Genomic DNA, 16,628 nt, shown 5'->3' on the forward strand with positions numbered 1-16,628 from the left:
AGGGATTTGCACAAAATATTTAAAGTGATGAAAAGCAGGACCTACAACCAAGATTATTCTACCCAGCAAAGCTATCATTTAGAATTGAAAGACAGATAAAGAGCTTCCCAGACAAGAAAACATCTAAAGGCATTCACTACCACCAAACCAATATTACAAGGAATCTTAGAGACACTTCTTTAAGACGAAAATTAAATAAATAAATAAACAAATAAATAAATAAATAGCAGTCACTACATATCTATCAACAATTACTTTCAGTGTAAATGAATTGAATGCTCCAATCAAAAGATAGGGTGGATGAATGGATAAGAAAACAAGACCCTTACATATGCTGCCTACAAGAAACTCACTTCAGATCGAAAGGCACACACAACCTGAAAGTAAAGGAATGAGAAAAGGTATTTCATGAAAATTGAAACAAACAAAGCTGAGGTAGCAATACAGACTCAAAAACAAAGGCTATATAACAAGAGACAAAGTAGGACCCAGTGATCCCACTTTTGGGTAGTTATCAAAAGAAACCTAAAACACTACTTCGAGGAGACATGTACATCCATATGTTCATTGCAGCATTGTTTACAATCGCTAAAATGTAGAGGCAGCCTGTGTGTCCATTGATGGAAGAATGGGTAAAGAGAAGGTGGTACATATACTCATATACAATGGAATATTGCTCGGCCAGGGACGGGAATGGGCTCTTGCCATCAACAGTAGCATGGACGGACCTGGAGGATATTGTGCTGAGTGAAGTGAGTGAAGTATGTCAAACAGTTAAAGATAGATGTAATGTGATCTCACTTATATGTAGAATCTAAAGAACAAAATAAACAAACAAAACAGAAACAAACTCAGAGATACAAAGAACATTTTGATAATTGCAGATGGGAGGGGGTTTGGGGATGAGTGAAAAAAAGGAAGGGATTATGAAGTACAAATTGGTCATTAAAAGTAGTCATGAGATTTAGGGTATAGCCTAAGGAATATAGTCAATAATATTGTAATAACTATGTATGGTGTCAGATGGGTACTAGGTTTACCGGGGTGATTGATGGGAGGGGAGTGGAGAGCAGGGTGAAAAATATGAAGGGATTAGGAAGTACAAATTGGTAATTACAATAAAGTACAGCACAGGGAATATAGTCAATATGGTAATAAGCACGCATAGTGCCAGGTGGGTACTAGACTAGTCAGGGGGATCAATCCTTAAATTATATAAATGTCTATCAACTATGCTATTCACCTGAAATTAATATAAAATACCACTGAATGTCAAGATAAATAAAGTGTAAAAATAAATAAGCAAATAAATAAAAATTTTAAAATTGAGCTAAGATATTTCAAAACAAATCTAAAACATTATTATTTACAAATCCACAAAGATTAACTATGTAACCATATGATGATGGAGTTGCCAATACAAAGAATTAGGCATCCGTATGTTCTTTCATTGACAAAAAATATTGTTCTACGGTTTTACAACTAACAAGTTTGTATCACAAGTTCATAATATACCAATATACCTGGTCTTAAAATAAGACAATGACTAAGTCTGAAACTGGAACCAGGAATCATTAGGTACTCCCGAAGCTGCGAGGGAAACTGAAAACCAAGATGCCGCCTCCTTTCTCTACCATTATTTTCCAAGTAGTCCAAATGCAAACTTGGAAGAAAGTTCAAAGCCCAAAGTAAATCTGTCTAATTAAAAGAGAGGTGGAGGAAATTCTGCATAAATATTCTTTGGATGCAGAAAAGAGCTTTGTGAGAAAAACCTCAGTCCTTATAAGTTAACATGAAAATGAGGACAGCTCCACGCTATGAGAACAATACTAGCTGTCACTTACTGGAATGTCAAGTACTTTTCATCTGTTATCTACGTTAGTCCGCCAACCACCTTATAAAGTATTACCATTCCTATTCTCTAGACAAGGGATTCAGTAACTTGGTCACAGGCCTGGGATCATAGGCCAGACTGTGGCCATTCTGGAGTCTGGACTCAGATGTGCCTAACCGTAGAGGGTGCGCTTCTTTAATTAGCATACCACAGCAGTTCTCACCCCTCAGTGCCTGTCACAGTCATCTGGGATCTTTTTCAAAATACAGATGCATGGGTCACATCCCCACAGATCCTAAACCAGCTGGTATGAGAGGGCACCCGAACATCTTTGTTTTTAAAAATGAGTTCAGGTTCTTCTGATGTACGTCAAAGTAGTTGTAGTTATTACTAGACTGGGGGGGGGGGAGCAATCAAGGCAATCTAGAAGTAATTTCTTTGTCACTTTGTAACCCTGGTTTTTCAGTACATTTACCTTTCTAATGATATATTTCGTAGGCATCCATTAAATCATCCTATTTCCTGTCAGTATGAGATCACTAAGCACATAAGGGGGCTGGAGTAGGATCGGTGACACGGGGGCCAGTTACTATGAAAGGAACACCAAACAAGGGTTGACCATTTTCCACCAATCATCTAAACATGAACAAGACACTGATAGAAGTAAATAGAGGAGAAATATTGCTCTAGTATCTTAATATAGCACATATTTTGGATTAGACAGAAGAAAACCTCATAAATTAACAGAAAACAATAATTTGAAAGATCTCTGGGCTTAATCTTCAGAATCTTATAATTTGTAGAAATGAAATTTAAATACTTTAGATACAACCATCTCCAAAATGTTTTTTGCTATGAACAAGCACAGTGAATAAGATGGTCCTGGTTTTAGGTCCTTCATTTGAAAGCCCAAACCAGCTTTACTGTCCTCTGGGAACTGGTCCCACGGGGGACTACACAGGACTCAGGCTGTGCCAGCTCTAGACAGCTCAGCCTTTTATCATCAGAGCTCTCAGTGATCCTCATTCCAGCAGCTCCTCAGACCCTACATCTGCATTGTGAACCCCGCAATCCTAGAAAGTCATTCTGAGAGTCTGGCGCACTCAGTAGAGATCGGCTGCCCAGTCTCTGGGAATGGAGACAATCTCCAGGGTCCCACATGCATTTACAAGGAATATCAGGCAGATCACTTCATGGCGATTTACCATCTTTCACAACCTCCAGAGACATCCTTACTCTAAGAACATGTATGAGGATTTTTCTAGACGGGACATGACTTTGTTTCTTCATATTCATTGTGAAAAATGCTGTATCATTCACAAAATGAAGGAAGGTGTTATAACTCTACTGCAACCAGAGAAAATCAAAGAGTAGCAAATCTCCTGATATTTATCTATGTTAAGAAAACTGCCATTTAAAATGGAATTTATCATTCTCACAGCAGCCTCTGTGATTGGTGTTACTTCGGGCGCTCAGGTATGAGGCTCAGCACAAGCCCTGTCTCCTCCCAAGATCAGAACTATGTGATTCTTGACCATTTCTGTCACATGTTGTTTTTCTTTAGCTGTTTTGATCTTTCATTCAACAAACATTATCTTGTGACCACTATATGGCAGGTACGACATGGTATAGGCAAAGATCAGTAAACAAGAGAAGCTAATTTCAAGTAAGGGCGAGAATATATAATATACTAACATTTAAACTACAGCAAAACATTGTAAGTACCTCTTTCGGGTACTTTCTGGATGAAGGAGGTGTCTGGAAAAACATCATGTCATTGATAGATTTGAGATGAGTCTTAATGAGGAAAGATTACTCAGCATCGGAAAGAAGATAGAAGAGGAAACAGCAGAGCAAAGACACAGAAACTGCAAAATGTCAAATATATTTACAAAACAGGAAGGAGTATAATTTGGTTTACAACATGTAGTACTAGTCTTAAGTCAAAAGCAAAATTAGGGTCAAAATAGAAATATCTAAAAGGCATACTAATATCTGGAATTTTTGTACTTTATAGCCCAGCCCAGTGTCGGTCATATATAATATTTGGTAATTGACTTAAGCTGTCAGAAAAGCATCAACAATATACACATAGTACCCAGGCACCTGTCCAAAGGCATCTAGCAATTACAGTAAATACACAGTGATATAAGGCACTTGGAAAAATGTCCCCTCTGCCCAATTCATTATAAAATAGTTGTGATTAGCAGACAATAGTTTTTGAGGAAATCATTCTAACCTTTCTTATAATATAAACTTGGTAGGTTGAAAAATTCTACTAGGCCCCACTCATTTCATGACATTTCTTTCAGTGAAGCTCAGAAATAAATATAAGTGAATTTCAATAAAAAAAAAGAATCTCTAATGGTTTAGCCTACTCAGTCCACTTTTCATCAAGTCTTCCAAGACAGATGCAAATTTAATTTAATAAAGAAAAACTGTAATAGCTTGCCAAGCAAAAAGAGGCAGCTAAAATTAAAGACAGTTTCACTGAGAATAATTTTGCAATTGCATAATTAGGTATGACTCAGAAAATGAAAGATGGCATCTTCAGTTTGAGAAAACAGCCCAAATTAAACTGAAATTCAGCGTTGTCTTACAGTTCAAAAATGTTTTTAGCGTGTAATTTTTTAGATGTGGGCAAAATATTGAAATTAAAATACACAAATAGGTTCAAAATGCCAGAAATGGAATAAATATTTGAGTAGTATAACTATTGTATATGAAAATATATGTCCAATGCAATACCTGTTCATTTAATATGTTTTAAAAGCTAAATTTGTAATGCAACTCATTTCCTGACCATTAATCTATTCACTACTAAAGCCTTGATGATCAACATTTTCCTACATGCTTGTATAAATTCACATTTTCTTATAAGCACCTCTGTAATTGTGTATTGTGAAATTGGCACAAAAACAGATATTTGCTCTAAGACTACCATTATGATTCAAAGTGGCCCACAGTCCACGTGAATCATACTTCCCCTGGGACGCTCACTTAAAAGGCAGATCCTTACTCTAACAGCTGGATCTCACCAAGATATAAAATAATTGTCCCTATCATTGTAATCAGTGCTCTTACTTCCCTGTTTACCCAGATTAAATTCCATGAACAATCAAGTTTTCTACTTTGCAAACACCTCTTGTCCCTCCTTTCCTCTTTCTACTAGTAAAATGCCAACCCAGCCCTCAGCTTACTCCATGCGTGCTTCTGAGCAGATGAATGGCACCAAAGAAAAGCCTCTCAGCTGTGCTTACCAGACTCACTTAAAATGTATTCCCACAAGTCTCCAATGGGGACTTAACACTAGCAACGGAATCCAAATCAGTTCTTTCTATATACTCACTTTGCCACTTTGAGGTAACTATTTCACACATTTTCTTGTCTCCTCAAACTGCCAATATTCCTTTCCCAGGTCTGATGAGTTTGCCTCATACTTGATGGAAAAATACATCCAATCAGATGAATTTTATCTTACCTTCCCATTAATTCTACCAACCTAACTGCATATGACTTCACAAATTCAATGAATTTACCTTCATTACCTATACAATGGAAGAAGTGTTAATGTTCCTCTTTAAGGTTAACCCCCTATTTGCGGTCAGGATCTCATCCACTTGTGACTTCTCAAGGACTGTTCCTGCAATCTCTTTTCTCTTCTGTGTCATCAATTTCTCCACTCCGCATAATTCCCACTGGCATATAAATGTGCCTTAATCTTACTCATCTTAAAAACAAAAACAACCTTCCCTGATCCTCATGTCTCCTTCCAGGTATTACTGCATTCTCCAATTACCTCCAGAACAAAATTCTTCAAAAAAGTACCCTTCACTTTCTCCCCATCCACTTTCTCCTCATCCCACTCTATTCAGGTTTTTGTTCCCACCACTTCACTGAAACACTGCTAATTAGTGTCACCAAGGACTAAATTTCCTCCAAGTCCAATGGCCAATTCTCTGTTCTCACCTTATCAAACCTAAAAGTAACATTTCATATAGTTTGACAATCCTTTTCGTCCTGGAATACTTCCTTCTCTAGTTTCTGTAATAACTCACTTTTCTGTTTTTTTTCCCTACCTCATTGGCCAGCTCCTTCTCAGCCTGTTTTTTTTCTTCTTCTTCTTCTTCTTCTTTTTTTCTTGGGGGGAAAGGGAGCTTCTTTACTACATCTCTCAGTATTGGAGTGACCAAGAATTTTCCTTATCACCACCCCCCCCATCCATTCTCTTTCCCTAAGTGATTTTCTCCAACCCCATGGCTTTGGATTCCATCTAATTTATATGCTATTACTCTTAAACTTTATCTCCAGTCCCGATCTCTCTGAACTCCAATCTCCTTTATGTGACTGCTTCATGACATCTCCACTTGGATATCTGAGATGCAGCTCACCCTTAAACAAGGTAAAAACAAAACTGTTGACATCTCTTCTCTGTACCTGCAAAGTCCTCCCATCTCAGTAAATTGTCCACCATCCAATAACTTTCTTGACCAAAAAATAGCCATCATTTTTATTCTCATTCTCCACCTTCTCTCCTCTAATCCAATCCATCCACTTAAGTCTTGCTAGCTCCACCTACAATATGCATCTCAAATCTGACCAGGTTAAGCTGGGAGTGAGTCCCTTTTAAGCGTCTGATGCCAAGTTCTGTGTTGGGTCAACTCCACTTCCATGCCTTTTGTCCCTGTCTTCACTAGCCTAGTTCAAAGTCTTCATTTTCTCATTCAAACAACTGCCTTAGAAAGACAAATACTGTATGATCTCACTTACATGTGGAATATTAAATAAATAAATGAGTGAATGAATGAATGAATGAATGAATGAATAAACAAAACAGAAATAGACCTATAGATACAAAGAACAAGCTGATGGTTCCCAGAGGGGAGGGAAGTGAGGGGATATAAATAAAAAATTAAAAAAAAACAGTAATAATAAACAAATTTCCCATAAAGGAAGGCAAAAAAGAAAAGAAAAAGAAAAAGAAACCAATGTGGTAATATGAAAGTCTGAGAGGTTGGGTATAAAATGTGTTAGAGAGTTGTTTCTGAAACCCAGTGCCAGGCCTGGGCATGATCAAGTTTCCTCAGCGTTTAAACTTTTACTAAACCTTCTCAATCTCCATTCATGGACCTGCACCCCCACCCCAATAAATTAATAACATTAGTTTTCATGAAAACATGTAATATTAAAGATCAGCCAAGCATATTTTTTCATCTAGGAAGGCAGAACTCCAAATGACATAACTTGTAACTCTCCAAAGCTGAGTCTTTTCATAACACCAAGTTGACAAGCTCCTTAAAAAATCAGTGGCGTATACTATGAAAACCCAACATGTACAATATTCTTGGGAGAGTTAAGACTTAACCTGGGCAGAGTGGATCTTCCCAACACCTGAAAATGAGATCATGCATGAACCACAAAAAAGTATATGCCTTAGAAAAAAATTGTTTATTAAGCATCTAGCAAAGTGTGTGGCCCAGAGTAAACATTCATTCCACAAATTTTCACTAAGGGCCTGGGAGCTGGAAAAAAAAACACACCCCAAAACAAACGGCTTTAGCCACCTAACTAACTAGTCAGTCTTCCTGCCTCAAATCTCTCCATTTTAACCCACTTCACACTGTCATTAGTCTGCTCAGAAACCTTTGGGGGGGTCTTCAGTGTTCACTGAACCTAACTCCCTTGGTAGGGTATTCCAAACTCTTCATGGTTTTAACCAACGTATCTTTTCAATCCCGTCTCGCGCATACCCTTCAACCACGCTCTCATCACGCGGCACTACCTCATCATCGCCCAGACAGGACCTGCAGGAACCTGCCTCTGAGCTTCAGCTCCTGCTAGGCCTTCCCCCAAAGAACGATTGCGGAGAACAAAGAACACTGTACCCATATTAAGAGACTTGGGGAAACGTTCCAACCCTACCCTGCGTCCTTGCTGAATTCTGGTCCTCATGAGTAAAACAAGGACAAAGTATGAGCCTCAGGATTAAATAAGAATGTATTTCAGAGTTCTTTGTAAATTCTAAAGGGTATATAAAATACTGCCAAATACTATCAGATAATGGCTCTACAACTTTACAATCCCCCAAGTACTAAGAGACTATCCATTTATTCGATACTTGTTACCACTGGATATATCAACTTTAGAAATTTCTGCCAATCTGGTAGATTACAACAATTTTATTGTCTTTAAAATTTCCATTTCCCTGAACACATTTCTTTATTTTCTTTTCTTTGAATTCCCTGCTAATAATCTGTGCTCATTTTTCTATTTCCTCTTTCCTTTTTCTAATAGATACACTTGCTCTGTTTTACCCTTTGAAAATATTTAAGTTGGGTACTTACCCTACTAATTTGTTTCAAATGTCTTTCATCATAAATAAGTTTTATTTGATATATAAAAGCTTATCAATTTTTTCTTTTAATGGCTTTTGCGCTTCATAGCTCATTTAAGACCTCCCCTACCGTACTCTCCTAAATGCTTCCTTCTAACCTGTGCAGTGTTTCTTATATTTAGATTTTTATTCCATTTAGAATTTATTTTTGTGAACAAATTCACAAAAGTGAAAGATATTTATAAATGCATACCATTCTTTAAATATTGATTTAAAATACCACATTTGTTGTACACTTAAATTGGGAGATATATATGGGTCTGTCTCAGAATCTTTACTCTGGTATTTTTCTAGTTGTCTTTCCCTATGACAAAACCACACTGTTGTGTTTCATTGATTGCTTTGGGAAGGGGGGAGGCATTATTGAGATAACTGTATAGTTTTCTCCTCTAATAACTAATAAAGCAAATTACACAAATAGATTTTACAATGTTGAACCATCCTTGCATTCCTGGGATAAATTCTACATAAGTAATACACTGGTGAAATCAATGTCCTAATGTTCTATTTGTGATTCTTTTAATACTATCTCCAGAAGTGAGATAGGATGTAATTTTCTTTTTCTTCTTTTCCTATGTTCCTCTCTGGTTTGGGTATTAGTGTTACACTAGCATTGTAAATCCAGCTAGGTAGGGTCTTTTTTTTTTTTTTTTTTTTTTTTTTAAATACATCATGCAAGTTTACATAAGATTTCTTTAATATTTTCCTAGAACTCACTTGTAAAACCTGGGCCATTGTAGAGGGAAGTCCTTAAATTTCTTTTCAATTTCTTCCCATAGTTATTAGTTAATTCAAGGTTTTAGCTTTCTTGTGACAATTTGAATAAACCATATACTTCTGAAAATTACCCACTGAATCTCGGCTTTCCCATTTTATTAGTATAAATTTGTATATTAAGTTCTTAAAACTTTACAAATCTCAGTATCTCTAGTTACACTTCCTTTTTAATTTATAATATTGAATAGTATCATTTGCTTCTTTTTCAGACTTGCAAAGCTTTATCTATCTTATATATTTTTAAATCAACACTGCTGTTGGATTTCTGATTTTATACTTATTAATTTGGACCTTTATTTTCTTTGAATTATTTCATCATTCCTTTTACATTTCTAACTCATTTAGTTCACTTATTTTATTTAAGCAAATAATTTTTATAAAATGAAACATGCTTCTATAAAAAATTTAAGTGAGTTTAATGGTTTGGGGTCTTACATTTAAGTCTTTAATCCATTTTGAATTTAATCTTCTATGGGGCATAAGAAGGTGGTCCAATTTCATTTTTTTTTTTTTTTTGCATGTATCTGTCCAGTTTTCCCAGCAACATTTATTAAATAGACTGCCTTTATCCCAATGTAAATTCTTCCTTCCCTGTCATAGATTAAATGACCATATAGGCATAGATTTATTTCTGGTCTCTTTATTCTGTTTCATTGATCTATGTGTCTGTTTTTATACTGATACCATGCTGTTTTGATTAATATAGCCTTGTAGTATGATTTGATGTCAGGTAGCGTCATACCTCTCACTTTGTTTTTTTGTTTTTTTTAATTTATTGGGGTGACAATTGTTAGTAAAATTACATAGATTTCAGGTGTACAATTCTGTATTACATCATCTATAAATCCCATTATGTGTTCACCACCAGAGTCAGTTCTCCTTCCATCACCATATATTTGATCCCCCTTACCCTCATCTCCCACCCCCCACCCCCCTTTCATTTTGTTCTTATTTCTCAAGGTTGGCATGGCTATTTGGGGTCTTTTATAGCTTCATATAAATTTTAAGATTATTTGTTCTAGTTCTGTGAAAAATGTCATTGGTAATTTGATGGGGATTGCACTGAATTTATATATTGCCTTAGGGAGTATGGACATTTTAACTACATTAATTCTTCCTATCCATGAACATGGTATATGTTTCCATTTATTTCTGTCTTCTTTAATTTCTCTCTTCAATGTCTTACAATTTTCTGAGTACAGGTCTTTTATTTACTTGGTTAAATTTATTCCTAAGTATTTTATTGTTTTTGAGACAATGGTAAATGGAATTGTTTTCTTAATTTCTCCTTCTGATAGTTTGTTATTGGTGGATACAAATCCAACTGATTTCTGAATATTAATTTTGTATCCTGCTACTTTACAAAATTCATTTATCACTTCTAATAGTTTTTTGGTAGAATCTTTGTGTTTCTCTCTATATAGTATCATGTCATCTGCATATGACAATTTTACTTCCTCCTTTCCAATTTGTGTGCCTTTTATTTATTTTCCTTGCCTGATTGCTGTAGCAAGAAATTCCAGTACTATGTTGACTAAAAGTGGTGAAAGTGGTCATCCTTGTCTTAAGGGGAATGCTTTTACCTTTTACCCATGGAGTATGATATTAGCTGTGGGTTTATTATATATGGCCTTTATTATTCCCACTTTGCCAAGAGTTTTTATCATAAATGGATGTTGGATTTTGTCAAATGCTTTTTCTGCATCTATTGATATGACCACATGATTTTTATTTTTAATTTTGTTAATGTAGTATATCACATTAATTGACTTGCGGATATTGAACCAACCTTACATGTCAGGAATGAATCCCACTTGATTGTGGTGTATGATCTGTTTAATGTATTGCTGAATTTGGTTTGCTAATATTTTGTTGAGGATTTTTGCACCTATGTTTATTATGGATATTGGCCTATAGTTTTCTTTTTCTGTAATATCTTTGTCTATCTTTGTCTGGTTTTGGGATCAGGGTAATAGCGGCCTTGTAAAATGAGCTTGGGAGCCTTCCCTTCTTCTGAATTTTTTGGAATAGTTTGAGGAGAACAGGTGTTAATTCTTTTTTGAATGTTTGGTATAAGTTACCTTTGAAGCAATCTGGTCCAGGGCTTTTGTTTGTTGGGAGTTTGCTGATTACAGACTCGAAACCATAAGACTCCTAGAAGAAATTATAGGAAATAAATACACAGACATTACCCTTTGTAATATTTTTACTGATATATCTCCTTGGGCAAAGGAAGCAAAAAATAAATAAATAAATAAACATGTGGGACTACCTCAAACTAAAAAGTGTTTCACAGCAAAGGAAGCCATCAATAAAAGAAAAAGGCACCCACTCAGTGGGAAAAGATACTTGTCAATGATATATCTGATAAGGCCTTAATATCCAAAGTTTATTTAAAAAACTCATACAACTCAATACCAAAAAAACGAAACAACCCTATTAAAAAATGGGCAAGGGATATGAAGAGACATTGCTCTAAAAAGGACATACAATGGCCAACAGACATACGAAAAGATGCTCAAGCTCACTAACCATCAGAGAAATACAAATAAAAACCACAATGAGATACCACTCACCCCAGTCAAAATGGCTATCCTCAATAAATCAACAAACAAGTGTTGCCGAGGATGTAGAAAAAAGGGAACCCTTGTGCACTGTTGGTTGGATTGCAGATTGGTGCAGCCACTATGGGAAACAGTATGGAAGTACCTCAAAAATTGAAAATGGAGTTACCTTATGACCCAGTAGTTCCACTCCTTGGTATCTATCCGGAGAAATCCAAAACACTGATTCAAAAAACTATATGCACCCCTGTTTAGTGCAGCACTATAGACAATAGCAAGATATGGAAACAACCAGAATGCCTACTGATAGACGATTAGATAAACAAACTGTGCTACATTTGTACAATGGAGTATTACTCAGCCATAAAAAAAATGAAATGTTACCATTTGCAACAACATCAATGGATCTTGAGAATATTATGGTACATGAAGTAAGTCAGACAGAGAAAAATAGCACATGATCTCACTTATATGTAGAGTCTGAAGAACAGAGTAAATGAGCACACAAAACAGAAATAGACTCAGAGATACAGGAAAAAAACTACTGGTTGATAGATGGGAGGGAGGGAGGGAATAGGGGAGAAGGTGAAGGGATTAGAAAGTGCAAATGAGTAGACACGATATAGTTGTGGAGTATGAAATACAGTATGAGGAACATAATCAACAATGTTGTAAAGATGGGCTCTGGATTTACCAAGGGGATCACTTCATAGACTGTGTAGATGCCTGACTAATATGCTATTCACCTGAAGCTGAAGTAGAATAATATTGTATGTCAACTTTAATTATATATATAGATAGATAGATAGATAGCTAGATATAGATATAGATATATAGATATATATTATATAATACCATTGACTATCTTCCTTATGCTATACTGCAGCTCCTGTGACATATCTATCTATCTATATATATAGATATAATTATATATAGATATAATATATCTATATATCTGTATCTGTGTGTGTGTATATATATATATATGTCACAGGAGGTGGAGTGTAGCATAAGGAACATGGTCAATGGTATTGTAACAATTATGTAAGATGTCAGAGGGGTAGTAGCTTGGGGGAGGGGGGTTCTCACTTCATGACAGGTGTAAATGTCACATTATGTTGCTTGATACACCTGAAACAAATAAAAAAAAATTTAAGTGATACATAAAAATACAAAATAGGAAGCAACAAATCAACCAATGTCCCATTCATTACTCAGAGAGAAAAGGTGTTAACATTAGTTGAATATCATTTCATACATCTCTCTAAGCATACATGGAGATAAATGGATGATTACATGTCTCTCAATTTACCTTTCCTCTTTCCAATTCTTTGTCCTCCCTTTTAAACTTTTCTTAATTTCAAAAATCTCTAAAATTTTATTTTATAATGAATGGGGTATCATCCTGCATATCTCTGAGGATACTTATTATAAAGTTCTGTTTTGCTTTCTCTATTGACTGTTTCTTTGGGTATTAATTCTTCCATTTGTATAGTTTGGTACTGTCTTCCATAGCATTAGTTTCTTAAAGATATTTAGCTCATTTGGGTTGTGGAATCATCTTTGTTTAGGCTTTAGAGATATCTTGTGACTGATGTATGTCATCACACAGCAACTTCTTAGTGGATGGGAAAATTTTCCACTGGGTAGTGAACATGTATAATTATTTTGGAGGCTCTGTACCCCTTTTGGATATTGACAATATTGGGCAACTGCCTTGGCTTTTAAAACACCCACATTGCCTGGTTTTGAATCATACAGAGAAAGAGAAATGAAGGTAGGGAAGGGCAGACCCACATTTCTGCTTGTCCAATAGTGTAGACATAACGCACCCTACAGTCATTCATATCTTTTATAGTATTCTACTCCTCTGCGTGTTTTAGATTGGTTCTCATCTGTATTCCGATCCTATTTTTCAGGGGTTCTTTACTTTATGGTTTGGGGCCAATTTTGCTCTTTTTGTTTCCTTTCCCACTTGTGTTTGACTGACACTATATATTTTTGGAAGGAGACGCAAGGACTGCTTTCAGGAATGTGAAGTAGCAAAGGGGTTTCAGCATGTCCTCAGTGTACCACCTTGCATCGGAAGTCTCAAATACATGTGTCTTGGCAGAGATAAATGAACAATATTGCACACACTTTTAAATGAAATTATGGTATTTTAGTATATGTTCCCCCCAATGAAGTATGGTACCATAATAGCAAGCACAGTGTGTTATCCAGTGGTTTCTAATCCTAGATGCACATTATTAACCTGCAGGAGCCACTTAAATATACTAAAGTCTGAGTCTAGAAAGTCCATTTTAAATGGACTGGGGTGAGAACGCCTAGTATAGTGGGAAAACTGTAGGCAAATCAGACTAATCTGAGTTCAAATCATTTGCTTTGCTTTGTGAATTTAGAGAAGACACACTTTTTTGAGCCTTAGTTACGTCTATAAATTGGGTTCAAAAGATTGTGGTGAGGTTAGCAATCATATAAGAGGAGAGACCAGCACCATGCGAAGCAAATAGCAAGTGCTTAATAAATATTAGCTCTTCTAAAGCCATTTACAAATTAGCAAACAAAAAACATGGCATTAAAAAAAGATCAAGTAAAACAAGACATCCTTCATACAATAAAATTTTACCATTACTAAAATTTAATTACAAATGTCACAAAATTATTCACAGGAGTTGACAATCATTGCCAGATATTCCACACTGAGAGACTGAGACTCACGGAGTGTTCCTGTCACATTTTATTTTACTTCCTGGGCTTTTTAAACATTATTTCAATGTATTTATTTTCAAAGGACAACTCTCTAGGCTATTACAGGTTTCTGAGCTATTCTTCCACCCTACATTTCAATATCTAAGAGTAAAAGCAGACAACAACAAGCTCACCTGGTTATATGTTTCTGTTTGTACTCGTTCAACACCTTGTGTGAGCTAGATAAGTACTTAGAAGTTACAGGAAATGAGAACACCTAGAAAACTGTAGGACCCAGGAGTTAAAATGACATTAGTGTCTCTGATGCATGAAATAATCCAACCCTAATTACAGCCAGCGGGAGACAGCTCCATTTTCAGGGACGCTTAGATCATTGGCCAAACACAATGACAAGTAAATGTGCACACCTTTATCATTTGTATTGCTCCGAAGCACAGTATGCCACTTGGCAAAAATGTAGCTTCTTGGTAAGTAATATCAACTGAATTCTTTAAAAAGTTTTAATTCATATCCAAATATAACTATAATTATTCATGTATCAATAACAGAGAAACAATTATTTTTCATGGTTCTTTAAAACACTTAAATGTTCATAATTATTTTCAAATACATTATACCATAGAAGTTAATTTTTCAAACCTTTACTATAAAAGCAGTTCACAGCAGTACTTACAGTGAAAACTGACAAGAACAACTTAGTTTATAGGCCTAAAATAAACAGTTAAGAAGGTCTGACCTCTGCTGTATTCAATATATATCTACACGGTAAGTTATCTGACATTGATTTTCAATGTAAAAGACTCCCTTAAATACAAATTCTATGGCTACAAAGCACATAACAAAGTGTTCAAAGTGAAAACCAAATTAAAATTCCAATAAAAGACCAGTACAAACCAAGTACAAGGGCTAAAATGATGCAGCGTAAAAATACCAAATGCTGAAAAGGACGTGAAGACACTGGGATTCTAATATCTAATAAGTGGAAGGACATTTATGCAAAACCTACATCTGACATTAGATTCAATGATGAAAGACTGAAAGATTTCCTCCTAAGATCAAGAACAAGAAAAGGACACCCGCATTCACTACTTCTATTCAACATTGTCAAAAAAGTTCTAGCCAGGGCAATTAGGCAAGAAAAAAATAAAATGTATTCAAATTGAACAGGAAGAAGTTAAACTATCTTTATAAACAAATTACATAAACTTATAGATAAAAACTCCTAAAGAATGCGCACGCACATACACACACAGACACACAGACACACACACACACACACACACACACACACACACACACACACAGACTATTAGAGCTAAGAAATGAATTTGGCAAAGTTGTAGAATACAATATCAACACACAAAAAACAGTTGTATTTCTATACATTAAAAATGAACTGGAAAATGCAATTAAGAAAACAATTCCAGGACAGTTTCCAAAACGGAGGCGTAGGAAGACCCAGAACTTACCTCTTCCCATGGACACAAGAATATACACTGACATAAAGAGCTTAAGTACAACTGGGGGCTTACTGAACTGCTTCTGAAAACGAATGAGACAGGGACAACACAGAGCAGACAGAAGGGATAGAGATACGGTAACCTGGGGAAACCTACCCACAGGCTGAGCCGCAGTAAGGACACGTACCACTGAGGGGTCCCCACAGATAACCTCACCTGCTCTGGGGAACAGTGATCAGACAGCAATTTAAAGGGCACCTACACTATATGTGAAAAAAAAACCCAATGATTAACCCCAGGGCACCTGGATGGGGAGAACTGTAGGAACTCTCTGGGATCTGCAGGAATTCTCCTGGACCTGAGGTACCAGCAAGTAGGACTGTTTACATTCCCTCTCCACCTAGACAGTGCAGGTGAGAGCTCCACCCAAGTGCTCTAACCAACCTGTAAGACCTCCACAGCATGCCCGGGGCCCCTCTGGCCGATAACTACTGCAGTCCCAGCCTGCTGGCCACCCAGGGTACCACGTGCCCTGATCTGTCCCATGCAGCACCTGCTGCAGCCCATCAGCTGGCAACCCACGGTGGTCATAGAACCCGGAACCACAGGATGCTTTAGCAACCACCTACTGCAGCCCCAAAGAGCCAGCTCCCCAGAACACCTCTGGAAATCCACACACAGGGTCACCTCAGCCAGCATCTGCTGCAGCCTTGGTCAGCCAGCCCCTCAGGGAGCCCCAGGAGCCCCAGGCTGCCTTAGCCAGGGCACAATGCAGCCCATTTCAGGCAGCAAATCCAGGTAACCACAGGCACAACACAGGCCTCCTCTGCCACCAGCCAAAAACAAACGTAGCACAAGCAATCTACATAGAGGTCACACCTACACAA

At 36.5% G+C, this 16,628-nt stretch overlaps 1 protein-coding gene across 14 annotated transcripts in view; it reads right to left on the reverse strand.

Annotated features, from left to right (window-relative positions):
* Positions 1–16,628, reverse strand: part of PEAK1 (pseudopodium enriched atypical kinase 1) — a 346,674-nt gene that overhangs the window by 150,457 nt on the left and 179,589 nt on the right. For 10 of the 14 annotated variants that reach the window (XM_074328311.2, XM_074328317.2, XM_074328321.2 and 7 more), the window contains one exon: positions 11,087–11,159. The exons of the other annotated variants lie outside the window; for them this stretch is intronic. The gene's annotated coding sequence lies outside the window, so the exon portion shown is untranslated. The remainder of the gene's footprint in view (positions 1–11,086; positions 11,160–16,628) is intronic. 14 annotated transcript variants of the gene reach the window in all.

This window comes from Rhinolophus sinicus, chromosome 3, assembly GCF_057876585.1.
Source record: "Rhinolophus sinicus isolate RSI-liver-muscle chromosome 3, RSI-T2T, whole genome shotgun sequence".
NCBI lineage: Eukaryota > Metazoa > Chordata > Mammalia > Chiroptera > Rhinolophidae > Rhinolophus > Rhinolophus sinicus.